General features: G+C 39.9%; 1 protein-coding gene across 2 annotated transcripts in view; it reads left to right on the forward strand.

Moving 5' to 3' along the window:
- The window catches only part of AGBL1 (AGBL carboxypeptidase 1), a 285,185-nt gene that overhangs the window by 127,518 nt on the left and 135,256 nt on the right, over nt 1-22,411 (forward strand). The gene's annotated exons all lie outside the window — the stretch shown is intronic.

Here is a 22,411-nt window from a genome sequence, read left to right on the forward strand (position 1 = left end):
CTTTCCCTTTTTCTTCCTTTCATCTCTGTTTTGGTAGTTTGAGCCTGAAATGCAGTGGAGTGAAAGTTACAGTCTGTACTTTCCTATATACAGGGCAGGCATGGAAAGACAGGAAAATGTAGTGGGGTGGTACAGTAGCTACAAATGTGAGAGATCAAAAATACTTCTGAGGGAAGGAACAGGGCTTTGACTCACATGCCTGATACAGGAATATCCTCTGTAGGACACCATCTACTGTTGTTGGCCATTCAACAGGGGAAGGCTTCTACAGCTCTGTGCCTTCCACTGTTGGAAAGTTTGTTGGCTTTTCGTCTTCAGTCTCTTCTTGTCACCATTAACCCAATAGTACCTCTTGATTTTGTTTTGTTCATTTCAGATAGACATATGCACTACTGGCTGTTCAAGAGGAACAAGGGATGTGTGGTATAACACAGGCACTTGTCAACCTTCTTTAGTCCATCCTTTTTTTTTTTTTTTCCATCAGCCATAATAGCTGGTGTTTTCCCTACTTGATTAATGGACTCTCAGTAGCTATGTAGTCTATAAATCTAGACAAGTAGTCTGTCTCTTTTGATCCCTGAACACCTAAAAGCCTGATTCTGACTCTGCTTAAGTAGTGCTTATGTGCCCACATGTACAGTAGTAATTGGTCAGAATATCAAATGTCACTACCTGACATCTCATTCATAACAGTAGCATTTAAGGTAAAAGCTTTAACTTGATGGTTCACCAGTGGCCAGTGTTAAATGATCTGGGATGGTCTTCATATTGTGTCAGTCAACAAACAGATTACTCTGGAGATAATTTAATCAGATTCCATCAGTGATCTGGTTTAAGAAAATCCCCTTTAGATTATTTCTGCAGCCTTATTGTGTAAGAGATGAGACAAAAGCATAGTCTTGGTATGAGAGTGGCTACAACTTCTGTAGCCTGTTTAAGAAGCCCGATTCTGGATGATGGAGGTGCAAGTCCCTCAGGTGCATCTGTTCTGTAGTTCAATACAGGACTTCAGGTTCCATGCCTGTTGAGCTGGAAGCTCCTGCCCAGAACAAAATTTTCTAAACACAGACCAACCTAAATATATAGATAACTCAGCCCCTTATGACTCCTGGTGCTGCTGTGCTCTACTTTATTTGACAGTACAGCTTTTCCTTCACAAGCTCTTCATGTGACGAGACACTTATTTCAGCTGTTGACCCCTATCAATGACCCCTCACTGGGAGATCAGGTGTAGAGAACCAGGCTATTATCTGCCTTCCACTCACACATTTCTAATCAAAGCAGCCAATTTTGTTGTGCCTACAGCTGAAGTCACTGTGACGGAGACCTGGCTGAGTACAGAGAAAAGAAGTGCTCGGAATGGCAGAGACAAGGGTAAGAAATCCAAGGAGTAAGGCTAAAAAAGAAAAGTCAAGCTGGGAGAAAAGGTGAACAAGCAAAGCAGGCATAAATTCTAAATTCCAGTTTCATATTTAATATAAGAAGTCACGAGAATCAATCAGCAGAGTGAAGGAAAGCATCTCCATACCCTCCACATACCTCTCCGTGCTCCTTGAGCTTGCTTAATCCAGTGAACATTGGCAGCACACTAGCATTGTCTTCTGCTTTCAGTGTGTAGGCTTAAGACAAAATAAGTTAAAAATGCAAACATTTAAATAAAATACAAAGTAGCTCTGACAGGAAGATATTTCTTCAGATGTGATAAAGGTTAATGTTTACTCCAGTTGTGACATCTGTTGAGTCTTTCTGTTCTGACTGTTGAACTCTCTCTAGAGTAAGAACACTAAAAAATGTGAACTCCCGTGTGCTGTGTTCAGGTGAGCAGGACTGCCATGTGGTGCCTTCTGCTCTGGTCTTCAAAGCTACAGTCCAGGCTACTAGCCATCACTGTTGTCATCACCTATAACCAGACAGATCTTGAGAAATAGGGCAGTAATCCTTGATTACGTGTCAAATGCTTGTGCTGTCCCATCCTTCAGAGCACTATTTTCACTTGATAACGATGTTGCTTGCTTACTTTCCAACATGATGTAGAGGTGTCATTTTATCATATCTGAATGTTTTAACTGCCTTTCAATAACAAAATATGAATGATACCAGTGTCTTTTAACCTGGTACAGCAGGTTGTCAATATTTGCAGTCACAAATGATGGGCTGGCACTGCAGGCTGGATAGTGGGGCCTTTATCTACATTTGTCTTTGGTTTTCATGTGTGTTTTTTTTCTGGTTTAAAGGTCCTGTAGGCTGTAATTGCCTTGTGGGACTGATAATGTTGTATTGTTAGTCCTGGATTTGAGAACAGCTGTTGTCTTCAGTTCCTGTATGTTTCACTGTCTGGTTTATAATTATAGTCTATAAATTGCACTAGGATTCTCGGTAACAAGGAGTGTACTGAAAATGAGATTCTTTTCAGTATTTGTGTCACTTTGCAGGAGACAGGGAAGGAAAAGAAACATTGTCAGATGACAAGAGTGCTGTTTTTCTCATCTTTCTGCATTTTTGATATAAGCAAGGGTTTGTCTGGCATTTTTTCCAGGATTGCAATCAGATGTTCGCCCACTGCTACTTGGATTTGCAGCATGAACTTGCAGCCAGAACCACCACACTGCAGAAGCTTCTTAGCCATAGGAGACTGATATTAGCATCTTTTCCAGCAAATGACCTGATTCCTCATTTGTAATTCTCTGCAGCTGGGCTAATGGAAGATGCTCTAAGCGAAGTCCTGGATCTCTGTGTGTAAACAAAACAAAAGTGAGAAGCCCCTGAGGAACAAGTTCTTTTCTTATGCCTTATACCTTTTCAGTTATGTGAGAAGAAATGTAAATATTTTGGTTGGTTTTCCCTGCTATCCTGGTATATAGTGATTTTTTTCCTTCTTTACCCCCGTAGAGAGTTAGATCCTGATTTCTTTTCAGTTCAGAATCTTTTTGTTTTTCACTTTTGCCCTTTTCTATGAATGTTTTTCTCTCCCCATGCAATTCTGCTTCTGCCTTTTGCCTGCCACTCTCCCATTCTTCTTCTTTTATTTTTTGTTTTGGTAATCCACTGGGATTATATAAAGTTCGCATTGAACACAACGTGGACCAAAGGCCATGAAAGCTCCAGAGCACCCTGTGTCATTACTGGTGGGGGGACTATTCAGAGACCTCTGTTTATTGTTGTGTCCTGTTGCTAGAGAGACTGCTTGAAAATAGTTGATTTTTGTCAAATGGGTTTAAAGAACATCACAAAACACTGTAATTTAAAGAGGTGAGTTTCCACACAACATGTAGTAAAGTTTATGTGTTTCTCTAGCTGTTTGCAGGTATACAGATTATTATAGATTTGATATCTAAGACCCTACGAGTTATTTAGGGTATTATGAGTTTTAGGAGATGCAGTACTAGTTGAAAACTATGTCAGCTATCTTCAGCATACCATATTCTGATGTGCAATAAGTCTTGTTTCTTTTTCTGGCCCTGCTTTGTGTTGCTCTGCCAATATGCCTCAACACTGACCTGCGGATGTAGTTGTGTCAGTGTGGAATCCATCCATGGTGTCATCTGAGGAAACTCTGACCTAGCAGATTCCTGCATTTGTAAAATAATTCTTCCTTTCTTATTCAACAAAATGGGTTATATCATACTCCTTAAGTAGCTTTGCTCCCTGTTTCCTGCTCTATTACAGTATTTTTTCCTATTACTTATGTAGAACTGTTTTATATTAAATAAAAGAGAGTGTTAAATGGTCTCAGTATTAGCATTCAGAGATCTTTAGTGTAACTTAAACTCCCCTCAGATCTGGAGCTCAAATCCCATTAAAAAGATTCCTGGGTTTATATCTTCCAAACCATAGCTTTCATTTCTATAGCAATTTCCCTTCATCACCAAGAAATAACAAGCAGTGTTTGTAAATTCTCTGGCTAATAATTCAATGATTACAATAGTAATGACATATTGTGCAAAGCAGGTGGTGATGAAGGGGAAGAATTGGAAAAGAAGAGCAACCACCAAACTTGAAAAGGGCAGCAGATTTCTGTTTCTCCTCCTCTAAATTCATTTGGCTAAGTCAAGTGGGATTGGGTTTGATCATGTGTTTTAAAAACCGTGTTAGAAATAATCCATTTATCTGTGGGACATATGGAAGGGACCCTGGATTCCATGACTTACTTCAAACATCTCTGGGGTTTCGCTCTCACTATCTGCATTTGATGCCACTCATCCCAAATAGGTAAAATGTGCCTCAGCAGGGTAGGAAAAGAACTTGAAATCATTTAAAAGCCACATTGTGCTTTTTTATTTTGGTACAATTAACTAGTATATGATTTATTTATTTATTTTACTTGGGTGATATGAATAAAACATTTATCTCTGTGGAGCTGATTGGAACAGAATGTTCCTGTTGCTTCCAGTGGGGATTTGGGATTGGAGTTGTTTTTATATAATGTCATACTTGGAGATGAAAAAGACAGTTATCCAGTAAGGAAGAAGAAAGAAGTGTCCATTTAAATATCCTTCCACAGGCTTGCTAATGGGTACATTTGAGAGGAAGATCATTTTATTTACTTAGACTGATCTGCGCCATACCTGTGGTGCATCCAGGTATATGAAGGTCATTGGTGGATCTTCCCACTTTACATAAGGGTTCTCATTTTTTCCTTTTGTTTATTTTTGAGCAATGCTTTTCACCATTTGTAACCATTTCACCACTGCAATTTTGAAGTGTAACAAAGATGTTTATGGTCAACAGAAAGAAGGCATCTTTTCTTTCATACTATACAATGTAATAGAAGTTAAAAGTAAAGTAGAAAAGCCCAGTAAAGAATTGATGGGTACCACGTGCAGTCCTGGTCCAACAGGACAAAACCTGACATTTATCATCATCATATTCAGTAGATGCATGTTGTTATAACGGTAATGGGTGTAATGATGGGTCTAATGGTGATGTAATGTTGTTATAATGATGTTTTTTGGTCTGTTTGCTGAGGTAATCTTATGCTCAGGAGAAGAAGGAATGACTTTGTTCTAACGAGTTTATTTTCATGTTAATTTTCATTTTCTGAAGGGGGCTACAAGGATGCTGGAGAGGGACTCTTCATCAGGGACTGTAGCGATAGGAGAAGGGGTAATGAGATCAAACTAAAACAGGGGAAGTTCAGATTTGATATCAGGAAGAAGTTCTTTACTGTGAGGGTGGTGAGGCACTGGAACAAGTTGCCCAAAGAAGCTGTGAATGCTTCATCCCTGGCAGTGCTCAAGGACAGGCTGGACAGAGCCTTGGGCAACATGGTCTAGTGTGAGGTGTCCCTGCCCATGGCAGGGGGGTTGGAACTAAATGATCTTGAGGTCCTTTCCAACCTTAACCATTCTACGATTCTATGTGTTCCTGTTATTAATACAAATTAATGTGTAGTATACTGCATTGAATGCTAACAGTGGTATCTGGCGTTGAAATCTGAGTCTATGAATGCTCTGAAAATGTGTATTCTGCTGGATAGTCATACAAAGAAGGCAGACAGTGATTCGATCAGTTTTCTTGTTTCCTGTTTCGGGAAATGGTAAATAGATGTCTAGATGGCCTTCTGAGTAGCACTGAGTGAATAATTTCTACAGCCTTTAGCTTGAAGGGAAAATTGGCACCATAGATACCTTGGCATATGGTTGGAATCTGTGTTCTTTCACCTCCCTGTAAATTCACAATTGCTCTGCTGGAGTAAGCAGAGTTGCTTTGTAGTCTGACTGTAACTGGAAGCATAACCCAATCGTGCTGTGTAAATTGCTTCTGTTTTCTTTTTAATCCCTCTGTCTTAAGAACAAACTGTCAACTTTATCTGTCAACTCATCAGAATCTGGCAGTGAAACATCTGGCATAAACATCTGCTGGCAGAGGAAATGCAATTTGCATCTCTGCCAACAAGTAGCAAACACTGGGTGTTAGGAAGCAGTAAAAGGAAGATAGGCATTGCTACTTGCCATTGCAACTCTTGCTAGACCTGATGTGTATATGTACACAAATGCTCTTTTAATGATATGTATTTACTGTGCAGGAAACCTGGATAAGGATTCATTAAAAAGGTAACCTGCAATCTCTGCCATAAATGCAAAGCACAGCTTCTCCAAATGTTGTATACTGTGTGGACATTCTGGGCTGAGTTTGAAACATAGGTAAGAGATCAGGTTAATGGAGCAGTGAAGGCTTGCAAGCAGACAGCTAAATAATAATAATAAATCAGTATGTAAATAAATAAGATCCAAGCAGCTCCCTTCTCTGAATGGGATTAAAGGGCTGTGTCCATTCAATCAGTGCAGTCACTTTGCATTTGATGAAATACTGAGAAGCGGATGTAAATAATACTTTGAGAATGTAGTTGACTCAAATGTCCCTTTGCAATGATGGGAAACATGTTTTGGAATGAACTTCAACTCAGCTCACTGAATCAGAGTACCTAGGGAAGTGGTTCCTTCAGGGCTCTCAAGTTGCTTTACACATAGGGAAATAAAAGAAATAAGTCCACCCACTTTTCCTAAGCTTTATTCCTGACACTTCCTCTGCTTCAGGAGGTTTTACTACCCTGTAAGAAATATGATTTGACTGAATTGATTCCTGTTATTACTTTGTTCAAGTTATATCTCCCCAAAATGCTGCTGCAGCAAGATTCCTTTTGCTTCTTAAGGGAGAGCTCCTGTCAACATTAAACACCAGTATCTTCACTGAGCCTCCACTGTCTTTAAAATTTTTCCATCCTGGAGATATTTTGTGAGATGCAAGTATAATTTATAACAGAAGTTGTGATGGATGGAAACTAATTTACCTTGGAACCTGTTCCAAAGTATTGTCATTGCTACAAATAACGTTCCTGCTGAGATGGTGGATGGGAGTAGAAGTTGGCAAAGGGAAGAGCAAGGAAGAGGAGACCCTCTGAGGCAGTCCTGTTGAAACAACAATGTAACCTGTCACTGAATTATGTGAGAAACTGTTAGGCAACTTGCTGTGGACCATGACGAATCATCCCTGGAGGACCCCATAGGATAAACAGAAGTAGCTGTGAAGGAATACTGTGAAAGCCCAAAGCTGTCACAGTCTGTGAGGCTGAGTGGCTTTGTGCATGTATCTTTCTGACCCTGTTAGATGAGTAAGACCTGGTGATTATTTGTCCTCTGGAGTAATGCAATAGCATGAGGGTTTATTAGAGTAAACGGGGATCTTGGAATAAATGGTGACAGCAAATCAGTCACTGACTACTGACTCATCCTGTTCCATTTGTAGGCCAACCTCAGCAGAGGTCTGTAAATTAGGTTAATTCCTGCTTGCACTCTTCCTCCTGCAAAGAATGAATTTAAACTGCATATCAGAGGGTCACATTAGCATGGAAAAAAGCACTGATTTCCCATCAGCATCCATATTGGCTGTTCTCTGTGGTAGACTGAAAGGCTGCCTGTGGAAAGTGGGGCTGAACTCTGATGTCTTTCTGCCAATACCCCAAAAACATTTGTGCCAGTAGCATAAGTTAGGAGAGCCCTGTGGCATCCTATTATCTTCTCATTGCCAGGCCAGACATCCACTTTTGGCAGTGCTGGGCCCAAGTCTTCCCATTCCAGCAGCTCTTTGGTATCAGTGATGAGCAGTCTGCTCACAATGATGGGGCTTGGCATTCTTTTTCCAACTGTTGCAGCAGTAGGTGATGTATCTTGTACTGCATGTGCCAACACTGTGTGATAACCTTAAAGCTCTTTCCAAGTGGAACTGTTCCTCGGTGCCTTACTGATAGGTAAAATAGCAGACTTGTAAGAGGCAGGAAGGGAACCTGCAGCTCCTCAGATACTCATCTTTATTCACAAAAGGGATCTTGGCCTGGTTAGGCCTTTAAGTTACTTGAGCAACAGTTTATAGCAGAGCAGGCTATTCCAAAGGAGCCTTAGAGCTGGAACAAACTCAAAGAAAGGAGGCGTATTTGCAGAGGATGGTTGATAGGCTTTTATGTCCTTGATGTTGTGACAGCTTTTGACTTTATTTTTTAAGGCTTCCTTAATTCCTGTGGTGGTGGCAAGATGCTCTTCTTCACATAAGAATGAAATGTGACAATCCCAAGCAACATTGGAAGCTCAAAACAAAGCAATGCAGTGGGGATATATGCTGCTTTGGCTTGCTGTTGCCTCCAAGATCCATTTTGAGTCTCAATACCTTGTTTTTCTCTGTTTAAACTATTGTTTGGTTTTTTTGTACAACTCCTGAGCTTGTTGGCCAAGAGAGACTCTGCAGCTGTTGGAAGTTAGCATGAAAGTGAAGAAATTGGAGGTTAAATAATGTTCATTTTCAGTTTATGGAATAGATCTGTTACTGGTGTGGATGTGTCTAAACATCAAATGGACTTGACTGGGGGATCAGAGAAGGAAAAGATGGAATAGCCAGATGCCACAGGTGAAACAAAACTGTGAAATATACAATGGTTTGGATGTATGTTAAACACTAAGTAAATCCTTTTAACTCTGTCATATCTTCTAATGGAATTATCTTTGACTTATATCATTGGAATGAGAGGGTGACCAGAGGGTGTATTCAAAAGTGTTCTAACATGGAACATCTAGGATGTAACTTCACTACTGAGGAAGACATGAGTCTGTGGTTTTGGATGTAAAGCACCATGCTGTTAATTCATCTTTAGCATCTGTGAACCATTCAATGCAGTGTTTCTTTTGTGCAGCAACCAGTACTGTATGCTACATAAGACACAAGAATCATTCTCACACCCAACATCCTAAACTTTAATCATTGGAGAATGACTCACAAGTGGAATTGTGAGGGCTTTATGTTTCCCCTAAAGTGCTTCTGCTTTGAAATTCAGCAATTCTTTGGCTCTTTGAAGACTTAATGCTTAGCAGGTCACCTAATCACCTCTCCCTGTCTGATGGCGTAAAACCTCACTCTGTGATTTCTTTCAAGCAAGTCCTGTTCAGCTGGCTAAGCTGGGGAAGTGCTAGACTGAACCCATGCTAAGCAATTTCAACCCATTTCAGCACCCGCAAGATATGTGTTTTACTAATGTTTATATGCAATTGCAGTCGCTGCCTTTCTACTAGACTGCAGCTGGGGACTGATGGCAGGCCAGCTGCAGCCTGCCATAGCCACCACTGGAGTGCCTGAATGTATAAAAATGATAAAACATCCAGCCCTACACTTACCTAATTGCAGCTGGGATTTTGCAGCTGTGGAGTCACACCATGAGAAATACATTCAGTGCTGTAATTCAGTAAGCAGGCTTTTCAGGCCAGCAAATTTGCCTTGTGAGCTGGAGAGAAATGAGCTCTATAGACCTAATTCTTCCCTTTTTTTTCTTTTCCTGGTTGCATCCCTTTTTGCTCTCTGCCACTGGTAATTTTCAGTGTTTAGGAATAGAGATAAGCTTCCTTAATGGCATCAACCTTGGACGACCAGTAAGTAATTGCTTTTCTGGTTGTGAGCAGCTTAAAAATAAATAACTGATAAAAAAAGGAGAATATTTTTCTCTCTTTGAATCATTACTTTTACCATGTGATCTCAGACAAGTCGTTAAATTGTTTTGTAATTACTTTACCCATCTATGCTGTGATGGCAGTAATACCTTAAAGAAGCTCTCTGGGTTTATTTTAATATTATAATTGCTTTAAATGTCAGAGTGTATGAAAAAGGTGGTCCCATTGAAATGGCAATTTCACATTAAAAGTCCATTACTCATACTCTGAGGGAGAATGATTAATTAAGAAGAAATGAATTGATTGATCTTTATGTTGGACATCTAAAAATGGCAACAAGTATGACTGGTTTGGTGCACTTTTTTTGCCTAACTCACTGCCAATTTTGGGGATCGAATTTGCCATTTGGGCAGAAAATCAGAGCAAAAACTCTATCAGCTTTGTGGAAAATGCTTTTTTAGGGAGGGTGGTTGTAATATTGTTAGATGTTAACAAAAATTTCAACTATTTAACAGCACTGTATAGCATGATTCATTAGACATTGTTATCGGAATGACACTGGTCAAGAAGGGTAGAAGAATGGTTGAAGTTTTATCTAGATCTTATGCTGTAGGCAGCAAATGATTTCACTTGCTTATAAATATTCCAAAAAGGTAAGAGACACCATCAAGCTGAGAAAGCACTAATTTACCATAATACAAACCATTTCAACTGAGGTATGTTGCCGATACATAGCAGGAAAACAACTTGGATTCTAAGGTCTTTCCTTTGACTGCCATTGTTTATTCCTCAGTGTTTTCACAGTCTTGGCCCAATAAAATAATTGGACCTTGATCCAAAATTATTGGCAACCTTTATTCCAGATGATCAGAATGGCCTGCTTGAATTTGCACATTGTTTTTTTTTGTAAGTGATATTTCTGTGAGCTTACCTATATTGACTGAGTCTTTGATCTCTCTCGGGTTTGTGAGTGGTAGGATAGCTCAAAGAACAAGGAGTCCTGAAGAAATTAAAAAAGGAAAGACACTCTTGGGCATCGTCAGAACTATTCTGGAGAATCTTAGGCCTCCTACCTTTTGTGAGGCTTCTTAGCAAGCACCATGTGTGTTTCAAATCCATCTTGGAATAGAGAAATATGTTATTCCTCTCTATCATTCTACACAGGGAGACACTGTAGGTACATCTCTGAAAACAATGTCTTGAAGTTGCATCTAGGTTTTTCTCAGCAATGTATGTTGTTTTCTTCAGAAAACAGTTTTGAAAACCTCTTGGCTCCGAGTAGGAGCTTAGCATTTTTTCTTCTTTCATTAAGAGGCATATGCTGAATTGCCTTTTATGATGGGCTTTGCAGTACATCGGTGCTGTCATTCACCTGTTGAGTCTGAATGTGTGTTAACATTTAAAATGTGTTCAGCTTTTTTATATAGATATGCAAAATCTTTTCTCATGAGGAGGTCAAAAATAGTTTTCTATTTAGGCAGAGAAAACTGTAGCCTTCAGTTGTGGATTTCTGTAAAAAAGGACAACATGGTCCTGTTTGTGGTTGGTATCTGAGTATGCTGAGTTAGATCAGCCATAGATATAAATTGCTTTTAGTGGACTGTGTCAGTTTTTACTCATGGGCTTTCTATGTAGAAGAGCTATAGCTGTAAATTACCTTTCTATATATCTTACAGTAAGTGATCAAGAGGTTATATTAGAGCTCTCTTCTTTTCTCCTCTTCTCCATGTCTAAATAAGGGATTCTGTCAGCCTGGCACTTTGTCATCTACTTTCATACAAAATATTTCAACTTTTGATCAGAGCCTGATGTCCTTAACTTACTGAAAAAGGACGGTGCCACTTACTTGAAAGATGTTTAAACATTCTGTTGCTAAGATGGGATGCTGAGCATTGATTTTCTTCATGGGTGTCTTTCTGCTTACTCATCAATCCATAATATTCTCAGTTCATTCACCTTTAAGAGATTATTCTTCTATTATATTAACAAAAAGTGTGCAGAAGGGGTGGAAGGAAGAGCTAAGGGAAAAAAGCCCCAAATGTTTAGGTGAAGCCTTACATCCCCTATTGTGGAATATTGCTGATACCTTCTGATGCTTTAAGTTTCCCTATTCAATTTAAGAACAGAGTTAAAAATGAACAGCAAGGACCATAAATTATTTGCCCCAATCCAACCCTTTTTTTCTTTTTTTTTTTTTTAGGAAGCTAGTTAAGAATTTCCTGACTTTGGAAGATGTTGAGTACTTGCAACTCTATTGAACTTCAATAGGCAGTGATGAGTAGCTCTATATTTTGAAAAATCAGGTCATTTATTTCCGTATTCACGTAACTTCGCTTTACAAATCTGTTTCAAGAGGGAATTTTTTGATCGTACTAGTCCCCAATTAAAAATTGTCAATTGCTATGCAAAAAGAGCTTAGATTTTTTGCTCACACAAGTATATATGAACCACTTTCATACATTTGTTCCCATCTAGTGCCCTAGTTTTTCTTCACTAAAAACTTCCAACAAGACTTCTACTGCTAATGTGTGCAGAGTGCTATCTGTTGCAAGTCTTTCAACTCCCCTGAGATTATAATAGCACCTCTTAGGAATCTTAAATCTCTCTATGCCCCCTGAATTTTCAGTGCCAGCTTTACTTAGCACTCAGACGAGCTCTCTTACACCTTTGCCCAAGTCTTGCTAGGGTTTGTGAGCTTTATGGAGACTGTTTTTTGGTTCTACAGTAATTCTTTTTGTTGCTGCTTCTTATACGTGTATATATTTAAATTTTTGGGAATGGTTTGCAGAGCTCTGCAAGCCCATCAGGTTTCTCTAGTGGATACTTTATTTTAATAAGTGTGCATTGAATGCTTCGTTTAACTTTACTATTGTGAAGCGCTCGGAGACAGTGTGCTCGGATGAGCAGTTATGTAAGTGCAATTTGTTTGAGTTCTTTAGGATCAGAATTAGCATTCAGTTGAGGTTTGAAGGCTCGTATTGCATGTGCATGGGGGAAAGTAAACAAATAAGAGAGCTTAGAGCATCTACAGACATAACACCAAATGGCTTTCCTTCTCCATGAATTCTTGCCCTACTCGCTGTCAGGTGAGTAGCCCAAATGTGCTTCTAGCCCTGCTGGAGTGACTGTTGCCTCATCTCTGAGATACATTTAAAGGATTAGCTTCATACTGGCAGAGGACTGATTTGCTTTGCTGAGAATTGCAGGATGCAGAACTGGTATCTCTTTGCTTCTCCCCTCACTTTCTCATTATTAAATAATAATTGTTTGGCAGGCCTGTGCTGGTGAACAGAGGCTTTATTGGTAAAACTTTGCTGTCTACAGGCTGGATGTGGCCTTGGTAGTAGTTGCCAGGTTTCATATAGGGGCAATTAAAATTCATCATTTGCGTGGCAGTTCTAAGACACAGTTTCTTTGGGCTGGACACTGGAAGAATTCAGTCTTTCTTTTCCTCTGTGCATGAGGCGCTTACAGAAAGGATGTATTAGGAGAGATGGTGCGTATGTTTGTGAGCAGGAGGGTCCACAAACTTGTAAGTGGTGTTTTGGGATTTTTTTATTCCTTTTAGTAACTGTAATGACTTATCAAGCTGTCTGCTATGCATCCCTTACTAGCTGTTGCATGAAGTGTTCTCCGCTTACTGGTAGTGGTGGTATTTTTAACTAATTGCTCAAGTCTTCCAAAGCCTTAAGGGTCTCCAAGAATACATGAGGGAATCATGCAAAGCGTCAGCCAGAAGTTCACAACACTAGAGAGAAGAAATACATATGGGCAGAATATCTATGAGGAAGATGCAGGAATATATATCTGGTTAAGCAGAAAGTAACCATATCCCTTCGAAGTCAGATGGAATGTATAACAAGAAAATAAGAGAAAGTGATATTGGGTGTTTGTGAGGGTTTGTTGTTTAGTTTGGTGGTTGGTGTGTTGTTTTGTGTGGGTTTTGGTTTTTGTTGTTTCTGTTTTGACTTGGAAACTGTTGTAAATGGGTCTGATCTGTAAGTATGGGTCATGTCTGCAGAAGACAACATTTATTGTGAAGAAAGCAAACAGTGTTTTATAGGAATTCCTGATTCCTCAGTGGAATCCATAGGCAGAATTAGAAATCCCATGCCAGAAGGGAGAAATACAACAAACTTGGATTCATCTATATCATTGCCGAGTAACCTGTGAAGAAGTTATTGCAGAAAGATTATATTTGCCATGCAAGTAGCCTGTGAAATTAGCAGAGCTCAAGTACTGTAATGCTATATCCCACTATAGTGGGAATTTCCAGTGATGTTGTAGATATTAGCAGTAATATCTTCATAATCATATTGGGTTTACAACAAGGATGGAAAAAAAGGTGTGTGGGAAAAGAGGAAACCCTTCTAATATGTGCAACTAACACTATCTAGTGTTACTTTCCTTAGTTAGCCCCTGCCTGCCTTGCAAAGGGTTGGCAAGCTCTGTGCTTGGTTTTGTGTTGTTTGGTAAGCTACAACTCAGTTAATGGTGCTTTGTCAGAACTGTAATTTACTAATGGAGGAAGTATAGTGTGTCTTCGTGTGTGTCAGCCCATGGCCAATTCCACTATAAATCACATCACAGCCTCATGTACAGTGAGGTAACTTTTTTGTGCTTCTGAGCTGTGCTGAGCAACTTGATGACAAAATAACCTACCATGTGCCAATTCTTTTGAGAGAAGAAAAACAGCATGCTTTTTTAAGCAATGGGAATTAATACTGAAGAATGAATGTGAGAGTGCTCAGCATTACAGGGGGACATCAACTGCCTAATCTAGAGCAAACATGTTTTACATTTCATTTTTTTTTTCAGTTTATTATTAACCTCTCATCACAAAATAACAGAACAAGTTTGGCAAAACAACCTTCCGGCCTCCTACTGCTGAAAATATGTTCCTCCTAGATGAAAATATGTGTGCTTAGAAGCATCTTATTTTGGAATACCACCACCTCATTGTCATGTAGGTGTGACTTGCAGACACTTATCCCTGCTGCGTGTTTCTTATTGAGGAAGATGGCTGCGTTGATGGAGAATGGACCTAATTCTGGGAGGGTTTACTTCAGTCTTCCTCACCTTCATTTCTATCTTCTTCTTGGCCTCTTTCCCTCTTTTCTCCTTTCCTCTATCATTGTTGCCAGCTCTCAGGTCACTGTCCTGCTTTACTGTTAGGTGTATGTTGTTAAAACACATCTGACTCCCATGTAAAGCCCTGCAGACCCTAATGTAGAATGGGACTCTAGGTTTCCAAGCAGAGTCGTCTTCTGGGATAGGAGGACAATGCCCTAGTCCACAAATCCTGGACATTAGAAACAGAACAAAACCTTATAGTTGGAGTGACCTTTAAGGTCCCTTCCAACCCAAACCATTCTATGATTCTATGTTGGACAGCATTAGGCCGGGATGATCTGGTGATAGTCCAGGAAAGAACTGTATCTTGCAGCATGTTCCTTGCACAGGGCTTATCTCATTGTTGAAAAGCAAGTACAGGGGTTGTTTGCTATTTACTGGCAGTAGTGTTGTATTAGTCTAATTATTCTGTAATTTATTAATAAAGTATTTGGAGGAATCTGAACTTTCTGATTTGCACCAACTGGTCTGAGAGTTTTTCCTTCCACTCTAGTTACCTCTTCAGTTCCAAAGGAGTAGAGGACAGCAAGGATGAGTACTACCTCCTGGACTATTTGGGTATAGTAAGGACTCCAGGAAAAGCTAATGGATATCTGAAGTTACCACTGCAAAATCCTTTTGTCTTTTTCTTGGCTTCCATGTGCCCCTCTGCTTGTGACTCTTGCTCTTAATCTTTGATGCCACACCTCGCCTTTCTGTGTTATTTATTTTAGTTTAAGTTATAGAACAATAATCTGCAAATTGCAATTCTTAGTACTCATTTATATGCAGAGATTACACTGATTAACAGATTTTTAAATCAACTCAGTTAATTCGATGCAACCCATATGTGAGCAATTAGCTTAACTCAGTTAAGAATCGTCTTCAGCTATATGGATACAAGCCATGTTCAAAATAAGAAAGTGAGAATACAGGAATTGGAAACAGGCTAAAGGACAGGAATTTTAAAGAAAAGTTTTAGTTAATTTGGTATGCTTTCATCACATCTCACATTTTATTCCTTGTTTGTCACTGATTTAATGCTTTGCTGCAGGAGTGGTTTCACTTCTCAATATCCCTGCTTGCAAAATTAGGATTTGCTGACATTGCTTGTGGGAGGATGTAAGTGGGGCTGTTTGGGAAAATGTGGTTTTCCCCCTATGGAAAGCTTATGGTTTTCTATGAATAATGGATAGTCAAAACTGGATCCAAATCTTCTCATTTAAAAATGGTATTTCCATTTGGAAGTGTCATCGTGGTGCCATTTGGGAGTTGTTTGGCTGTCCTGGCTCCCCCAGCCAAACTACAACTCCCACGTTGCATCACAATTCTTCATCTTACTGAGCTGCTGTTATGAAGTCTCATGATGTTGCATTAGGGGACATGTGGACAGGCCAAAGAGACCCTCTGACAGACAGGAATAGGTGCTGAAGGGACCTCAAAGGCATGTTCTCTAGCACATGCTGAAACACCTCTCTTAAACAGCTCTGATGTTTCGGATGATGCAATTTGGAGTTTTGACTGAAAAATCAGTTTTGAGAGGAATAAAGTGTTTGATTGGTGAGGAAAAGTCAGCATTTCCTTTGGAAAGTAGATAGTTGTTATAAGAAATCTCTTGAGCTGAAAATTGACTTTTCCATCCAAAACCAGTGACTAAAAATGCCAGTTTAAGGTTTTTCTTTATCAGTTATACATTAAAGTATTTGAAGACCCTGAGACTCTTGAGATGACCTCATCTCATGAGCAGTGTCAAGAGATTGAAAACCTGAGTTTTATTTGCTCAATGAATTCTTATTTGCTCCTTCATAAAATAGTACATAGTATTATTGCTTGTGTTTTTCTGATACAGGACAGTGGGAAGTGTGGGCAACTGCAGATGAAAGGTCTGGTATTTAATATTAACTTTTGTTACAGCTAGAAGAAACAGAAGACTTATGGCCATCCTTTGATGTGGAACTGCTAGGGAGGTTAACTTATCAGTGACAATGTTGTCAGCTCACTTTTTCAATAGATCATGTGAACTTCTTATCTAATTTGATTACAACATTGACAGCATTAACTGGGGTGAAGCAGATCTCACTTTGCATCCCTGGACTTGTTTGTGACCAAATGTGATTTAATGAAACGTGTCCATGGAGAGAAAAGGTACCTTTATGACAGAGGGAGCTGAGCAAGGTTAGAGGCACAGTTACATTCACCAAACAGGAAAAGAACAGACTGCCTCGTTTATCTTTGGAAGCAGGAATTGTCTGTTGTGACAAAATCAGTCAGATGCAGCAAGTGAAAACATTGAAGGCTCATTACTCTAATTAGTATCAGTGCTCAGTGGTAGGGAGGCAAGAAGAAGCTGGCAGAGTGATGCTTCAGGATAGTTTACCTGAGAGGAAGCACTATGCATCATGGATTTACTAGTCAGTGCTGGGAGGGAAGAGTTGCGCAGCAGCCATGGTCTAAAATGAGACGGATCTGTTTATTGGCATCCAGACAGCAGAAGTATCCTTCAAAAGACAAGTTTGGCATTGTGTGTATCTAAGGTGCAATTAAAAGAACAGAGAAGAAAGCAGTAAAAACAATTCCTTTTAAAGGCCTAGAGATAAATTAGGCAGTAAGATTTCACAGTGGAACTGAAGAATCTCTACTGCTTGGTGGCTTATGGGGATCTCTTAGTGTTAGTTGACTTCCTTGCCTTGGTTTTCACCATGCAGTCAAACAGTACATGCCTGCCTTGGTGCTCTGATGCTGACTGTGGCCTTTACTTCTGATGAAAGCAGGTGTGATAGTAAGATGCAGTGCAAACGAGGCTTGAGGGCAATTAGCATTGCAGAAGGTTCTAAGTAAGTGGGGAGGGAAGTGTAAATATAGTTTAGAAATGAAATGCACACTTGAAGAAAGAGAGATGGAACAGGGATTGTAGCTTCTGAACTCCCAGCTGCTTTTTGTTGTGTTGCTCTTGAGCTTGGTTCTGCATAGGCATTTTAGATTCATGGTGCTTGCAGTCAGAAGGAAAGTGAATGATCAGAAATGAATTATTAGCTGCAGTAAAGCTGATGGGAGCTGCTTCATTCATCACTGTCTATATGTATGCCTTGCAGCTATTCACCTGTATTTCATTGCAAACAATGGAAAATCTAATAACTTCACACCCTAAACAAAGGAAGAGCATCACCTTCTTCACTCCTTGGAGTAAGCAGGTGAAGGGATCACCTCCCTGCAGGGAAACCCTGGGGCTTGCCAAGATGCAAAACGGGAAGTCCCAGAGTAATCTTTAAGTAGCTCACTTTCATAGTGCGGAAGATATTCCACCATGAAATGAATGGTGCAGCCCAGACCATAGTAGCACAAGTACCCTGTCCTCTGATCCCTTATCTTTGATTCCAGCTGTAGAGTGCTGTAGTGCAAGTCTGTGTATATGTACACTAGAAAATTAAAGCAGTGAAGAGCTCTACAAAGAGGTCCTTAGCACTTTGTACTTTCTCTTCTGCTGTTAAACACAGGAATTTCAGAGGATGGAAGAGCAGGTAGCTGTCATCCTGAAGCTTCTGAAAAACACCCAAACATTTGAAATTCAGACAGTTTTACATCTCCGTGATGTGTTGACCATGACTGGATGCCAAGTACCTATCAAAGCCCCTCTATCACTCCCCCTTCTCAGTTGGACAGAGGAATGCAATGCAACGTATGATGCAGTGCCTGCATCCTGGTGGCACAGGATGAGCATCTCTGTGGAATGGGCACGTGATGAATATAGCCATTAGGTTTTCAACACATGAGCTTGAACAAAACCAGAGTCAAAGACAGAAAATAGTGGTTATATTTCTGGCACCTTCCTTTAAATTATAAGGGAGCAGCTAGAGCTGCTGCTTCCTCTTATCACCGAGTTTTGCTCACTGAAAAGATTGAAAAGTAAGAGAAATGAAGAATTATCCCCCACCTCCAGGTTGCTCTGAGCTTTCTGAATGGCAAAACCAAAACACCTTAATGCAAATATTCCTGCTTCTATCCTAAGCACAAGTAATTTATAAAGTCCAGCATGCTGTGTCTGGTTGAGGCTGCCCCATGCTGCTCAGTGGCATCCTGTTGTTTACTTGTGCCTACTTTTTATATGGATACACTTACCCTATGCTAGTACTGCTGTCTGCTTTTAAGACGCACAGTGAATGGCAATGCTGCTCTCTACATATCAAACACAATGCATCCCTTTAGATTTTTATAGTTCCCTGTGCCCCAGGTGCTGTTATTATCAGTCCTGACATCATTAATTCAATATGACAGGCCCTGTCTATCCATTTACATGAAATGGACAGGAGACTTGAATCATTTTATCTTCTAAGCACAGCAACATCTTTTATTTTAAAAAAGTGAATTTTCTGTCTCTGCATTTCTTGTTTTCTTCCTTGTCTAATATCTTGTACATTACGTTTATCCCCCAATCTCTTTACGCTGCACCTCCTGCTCCCTTTTGTTTGTTTTTCCTGTGTCTCTACCTATTTTTCTTCTCCCACCCCTCCCATTTTTGTACCTGTTCAGGGCACTGATCTAGGCTTATTGCAAGTAACTAAAAGGTTTCGTTGACCTTATCAAGCCTTTGGTTGGGACCAGATGCCACCTCTCCATCCATATACGCATCTTGTGCAGAATTCAGTGCATTTTGCTGCCGTAGCTGAGGTTACCTTGCCCTCAAGCAAAGCAGGCTTAGGAGAACCACAACAAAGAAAAAACACATCTTTAGTAAAAATACCAGGCTTTGAGGTACAAGATTAAAGGCGAGGTCTTAAAAGTGCCAGGAGATTTAAAATACAATTCTCTCTTAAACGGAACAAGTCTGTTCTTTATCTACTTAACCTCTTCTTTATCAACTCCCTGTGAGGTGTCCCTGCACTCAGACCAAGAGTCTAATGCTTCAGTTAGAAGTTCAGTTACCTCCTATGGGTTCAGGGGAGAAATCTCAACCTGAACTTTCTGTCTGTGGTGTCTCAACTTCAGATGCCAGGGATTTAGTTTTCACAGTAGCTCTCCTACATGGCTACCTGCATTTATACATCTTTAGAGCTGAGGATTGCATAGCTATAGCAATATTCTTGATGGATTATAATGATAATATTTAAAGCTAACACTCAACAACAAATTCACCTAGGGATAAATTTACTCTGCTTGGAACCAGTCACATGAGTTATCTTCTCCAGGGGCTGAATGGCTTGAATGATTTCGTTGTATTCATCTTACTGGACCATGTGGCATTATTGTTGTACATTGGAAGGACAGACTGCCCAAGTACTTTCATCTTTGGGCAATAGTAAGTGCTGAACACCTTGCCCTGTATCATTGTGCTACTGTTTCTAGCTATATCTTAGAAAAGTTTAGTTAGTAGGGATCAGGGTAGCAATTCTTCCACTAGCGCTATAGCTTCTCCAGAGTCATTTTACAGATACCTGAGGAAGTACTACTAGGGTCTCACTGGAGAAGGTCAAATGTGTTTGTTTTGTCTTCTTTTGCTATGTTCCACTTCATAGCTGTGAACTGCCTCAGAAACTGCCATTACCTATCCCCTGGTACACATCAATAAACGTCCTGTTTGTATAAAGGCAGAAGAAGAGTCAGGGCTATAACAAAAGTATCAGTCTTGTGCACAAGAGAAATGCAGTTTAATTATTTTGAATACATCTGGGTTGAAGATATGTACCAAATAGAGAATTACAGGTAATCTACATAGAAATGCAGAGGTGGGGCTTTCTTGTTTGAGTTCTTTTTGGAAAATGTTTTCCTAATTTACTTTGAGCTGCTACTCGTCCTATCGAAGGTGACAGGTAGTCTTGCTAGTGCTGCAAAGGAGAAAGGACACATAAAACATTTAAAGCAAATATAATAGCTTGGAACTGTATTGTAAGAAATGCCTTTGATTTGAACAGTGAATTTCATTAAATCCTGCCAAACATTCAAAGCCAGTCTCAGCTTCCCAGTCCCTTTATTTGCTATCAGCACTTGAAATCAGCTTAATATTTTACCTTCACCCTTGGTTGCAGAAGCATAATGGACAAAACCATTATCTGTGAATGCCATCACTGTTAGGAAAGAGAGGAGAAAGGAAGGGATAAGGGGAACAGGGCTGGCAGGGAGCAGGTATCTGTAAAAGTAAACAGACTTTAACAGTGTGATAGAAGGAGGGAGCAGGATAGGAAAAATCAGCCTCTCATAGTTTAATTAAAGTTCTGCACCTCCTTAAGAGCTGTGGATACAGGCTGCCAGGCTGAGCGCTAATACTTAAAGCTTGTTTAACTGAGCAGAGATGTTAATCGTTGAAGGGACAAAGCTGAACTTTGTCTCCCAGCTCTTGTCTACATGCAGAGATGTTACCTTCCTTCCCTTCAATACATAAGAGCATTCAAATTACGGTTTTAGAGTTGGATTACAGTTACTAAACTAATACTAAGCAACCAGCAGCATCTGTGAACTGCGGGAGAGGGGACTGGCTTGTCATTGGGTCACCTCTAAGAAAAGTCACAGTTCCTACCAGAGCAGCAGAGTTGGTCAATTGCATTATGGACAATGAAACCTGTCTGAAGAGCTGTGAGCCGCAGAGTTGTTGGTGTGCTGTGTGAAAACTGTTTGCATGTATGAGTAAATACATTGCAGTCCGTGGGCCACACTGTCTACTTGGCTTTAATGTGTGTTAATAGACTTGATTGGAAGTTTTTCTCCCATGCTTTTCTAACAGATCACGAGACTTCTTTATGTGTTCTGAAGGAATAAGAAATTTTTTTTACAGATGAATTTCTAAACTCAGCCCAATGACTCTTTATGTGGAGCTGTGCCAATTGAAAGGCAACTGTGTAAGCACATAAGTTCTTGGCAGAAATACAGCTGCTAATCTCAGTTGAGCCCCTGTGGTCCTGAAAATCAGGAGAGGTGAGCCTAAAGGTTGCTTTATCTGAAGAGCCTGTAAGAAATGTCTGGTTTTCATGTAGAATTTTTGGCAGAAGCATCACAGCAGCATTTGCTGTCTTCCCATGTGTTAGCTGTTGCTAATGTGTCCTGATTGTTGAATGAGTAATATGGGAATTATGGATTATAAGGAAAAAAGGGAGTTCAGGTAACAATGAAACTAGAGTAAACTTGGAGTGGATCTTGTGATGTTGCTAGAAACCCCAAGATGGCATTAGAGACCTTGCTTTTCTATATTAAAAATGTATGAGATATTCTTAGTGACTATTTGTTTTCTGTTCTTAACTGGTTCTCCATTTTTTTTGTTTTTTTTTTTAAAAGCATTCCTGCTTTACAACACTCTTTCTTCAAGCATCACTTGCAAGGCATTGATAATGCCTGTGATACTACACATGATACACCCTAGTTGCAGTGTGAGGCTCTGCAATACAACAACAGACCCTATCCCCAGGACTACGTTTGTACTTCATTTTGTTCTAGGAGGCTGGAACAGCAAAGCTGGATGTAACTCCATGGCTAGGAATTCATCCAACACTTAGGATTATTTTATAAGGTTTCTTTTGAAGCACAAGCCGGATGGCATTTACATTGCCACCAGGAGAATTCTAGTGTTGAACTGGATGGTATGGAGATGATGAGGACCTACCACAATATCTCAGATGCTGGAGGGTTGGTTTCTGAATTCTGTCAGTGCACTGTTGTTCTGAATGAAATTGCAAATCCTTTGAGGAGCATGAGCAGACTCTGTTCTGCACATAGTCACTAACAAGGGAGATTAGTTAGATTATGTAAGATTGCACAGTGATGTACTGCTCCATACAGCCAAGTATCCTGAACAATCTTCCACTAATCACTGAGTCGGTAACAGAAGATGTTCAAGCCAACTAAGGGAGATGTTTTCTCAGTGCAAATCTGGGATCCTTATTTAGCTT

This window comes from Neopsephotus bourkii, unplaced genomic scaffold, assembly GCF_033783945.1.
Source record: "Neopsephotus bourkii isolate Nb327-2 ecotype Australia unplaced genomic scaffold, CSIRO-AGI_Nbou_v1 NB_1572, whole genome shotgun sequence".
NCBI classification, from domain to species: domain Eukaryota; kingdom Metazoa; phylum Chordata; class Aves; order Psittaciformes; family Psittacidae; genus Neopsephotus; species Neopsephotus bourkii.